This window comes from Falco punctatus (assembly GCF_963210335.1).
Source record: "Falco punctatus genome assembly, chromosome: 14".
Lineage (NCBI taxonomy): Eukaryota > Metazoa > Chordata > Aves > Falconiformes > Falconidae > Falco > Falco punctatus.
This window is the reverse complement of record NC_137594.1, coordinates 4,261,882-4,264,927: the sequence shown is the minus strand read 5'-3', so window position 1 is coordinate 4,264,927 and position 3,046 is coordinate 4,261,882. Positions and strand designations below refer to the sequence as shown.

The 3,046-nt window shown below is 41.3% G+C and overlaps 1 protein-coding gene across 1 annotated transcript in view; it reads left to right on the top strand.

Annotated features, from left to right (window-relative positions):
- The window catches only part of LOC308073057 (hepatocyte nuclear factor 4-beta-like), a 97,047-nt gene that overhangs the window by 52,798 nt on the left and 41,203 nt on the right, over positions 1-3,046 (top strand). The gene's annotated exons all lie outside the window — the stretch shown is intronic.

Below are 3,046 nucleotides of genomic sequence, written 5' to 3'. Positions count from 1 at the left end.
GTAAGTAACATCCGGAAACATCTCCTGACTCTCTTGTTTTATTTTCTATTAGATTCTGCCTTGTTCCAATCCAAAATGAATCTCTTTCCAGTGACTTCAGAACAGTCCTATTAGAGGTGCAGAAAATAAATCCAGGAGCCAGCTCTACAAAGTGACTCATAGTATCTCTGCTGCCATCTTGAGTAAGAGGGAAGTCTGAGCATCGGATCGAATTTTTCCCGTTTGATCAAGTTGCTTCAGGTAGATTTTTGTTAAATTAGCTGGGCCAAACAGGCAGCTGGTGTGCAATGTGTTGTAAAGCCTCTGCCCTAGGACAGGTTACCCTGTTCAGCAGTGCTTCAGGGTACTGGTGGCTGACGCTGAAGTGGACAGGTTACCCTGTTCAGCAGTGCTTCAGGGTACTGGTGGCTGACGCTGAAGTGGACAGGTTACCCTGTTCAGCAGTGCTTCAGGGTACTGGTGGCTGACGCTGAAGTGTCCTTTTGCTAGTGAAGACTAACAGCAAATGAAATGCAAATGCTGCACTTTGCAAGCCTTTTTTTTTTTTTTTTTTTTTTTTTTTTTTTTTTTTTTTTTGCACCTGCCTTATGTGTGACTTTATACTCCGGATGGGCTTAAATAGGTTGGATCCGGAATAACCCTGCTTTAGGCGAGCTGGTTTAATAGGGCTGGTGTAGACCTAAAAGCATATAGTTAAGCGAATAGTTCCCCCCTAGTTTTGCAAATTTCTCACTGGGGTAAGCTAGCCAGCAGCCTGAATCTAGTTGTCAATGGATTATCACGATGTACAGGGGTCTCGCTGCTAACAGAACACAGACATAAAAATATTTTTTGAAGGTGTGGACTTACTTAGTTCATCTAACTTGTGGTCTTGGCTGAATAAGCATTGCTTTCTCTGAAAGCCCCTTATCATTATTGTTCTTGCCTGGGAGTTTTTCAAGCAGGGAATAGACTAAATATCCATAAAAAGATTAAACATGCTTCAGCAGGTGCGGTGTTTAGCAATGTGTATCAGTCATCTACTGTGCATACAGCAAACGTTGGTTGGTTTCTTAATATCTTGAACTAAACTCCTCTGTTGGTTATGCCAGTATATAACTGAGATAACTCCATTTGGTGAAGAAATTTATCTGGCTTCCTGCAGTATGACCAAACATAATGAATCACATTCTTTCTATAATTTAAAGTACAACTAAATTGTTGCTTGGCATGAAGTGCTTAAGCGATATTAGAACTCCTTTTGCCTTGTTTCTCTATTTTACAGATGGAAATACAAGTATTGCAGTCCAATAAGAATTTACTAAAATAGGCTGTTGCCTAGGGGAATATGCCTTTGGGATATGTTTCTATCAACAATGCTGGGGGGGGCAGGGTGGGGAGAAAAAAGGCATGTAATTAGTGTTACAAGTTCTTTGCAGGAGAAAAATGAGCCAAAACCCTATGTACATAAACAGAATATTGCAACTATGGAGAGTAAATTGCTTACTGCTGTCAGACTGGTTATTCATGGGGGCCAATGTAAGTTAGAAAGTCCTAACTGGGAGCAAGCAGCAGTGTTAGAGATGTCCTGGAGAAAGATGACGTGACCTGTTTTATAAAACTGGGAAATCAGAGTCCTAGAGTGATAGTTATCTTTTCTTATATATACACCTTGTATACACATCAATGAAATTCTGGCCAAAATGGACTGCTTTCAGTCCATGGTGTTGATGTTTAAGTTTATGGACACTCTCTTGGTTCATTAGATGTTGCTAAATAATTCTCAGTAATTGCCACAGTCTCCCTTTTTTGCATAAAGGAATCAGTACTGTGGATCAGCTCCTTGGTGCCTCTTTAATTTAAAACAATTAGACACATGATTAAACTCCCGCGCTGTGAGATCCAGATTCAGGTGCATCTCACAATGCAGTAGCAAGACCTGGTGGGACAGATGTGCATCTGGGACCCAGCAGGTCTGGCTTCTACTTTCACTTGTCAGGTTTTTTTCCTTATCTCTTGTCTATTTCATTTGTTGCAAACCAAGGACCGTAACTTGCTGCATTTCTGAACAGCACCTGGTCTGGAAGTATCCATCCCCTAAGGGCTGCTGGAATATAAATAAAAGCAATAAAGAGCCTTTTCCCTGTGCTAATATTTCATCGGTGTTTTTATGCAAAATTTTGGCCTGGAGCAAAGTATAATTGGCAGGCAGCTTTTAACTGGGGAGGCCACACTGACCTATTTCAGCAAGGGACCACAGAATAACAAACCCATGTTATGCTCTAAACATAACTGAAATAAGAAATGAAGCTTGGGTTTGAGAGCTCCTCCAGGATTTAAGGCTGGTTTCCCCTTGCTGAAATATCGGGGGGGGGGGGGGGGGGGGAGGGTGCGTTTGTGTGTGTGTGTGGAAAAAATAAACAGGAGGACAGAGATTAGGTTATTCCACATGGCGGTGGAAAAATAGTGTAGTACTGGGAGTTTGAGCTCATTGTCTGGTATTGCACTTTAGCTGTGCCCCCACGGACCATCCTGTTAGCCCAGAGGACCTAAAGGTAATTATTATTAAAACTGGTAAAGAACCTTCCATTTGTCTTTCATTACTTTTTCCTCTGTTAAATTTTTCCTGCACTCTTTTAAGATTTTACGTGACTTGAGGAGGCAGGATCGATAGACAGATTTAAAATAAAAGGGCAGATGTACCAGCTTGTCGCCGAGTTTGGCAGCCACAGGGTAAACCCAGGACAGGGCAAGGGGTGACTTCCCTGCCCCTTCTGCTGTGGGCCAGCAGGTAAGCCAGCAGGCAAAGCAAGGATGGGAAAGATGACTTTTGTATCCCATGTGTGTACTTAGGCACGTGTATAATATACCTATTCTATATCTATAATATATATTATACACTATATATACCAATTATATGTATTATAGATAATATACAACATATATGCACAAATATATAAGCTAGATCCTACTTCTGTAACATGATATACGTTCTCTCTTTTCTTTCTTAAAATATGCTGGAATCACCACTGCCTTCCCCACACCCCATCTTCGTTTTTTCTCTCTG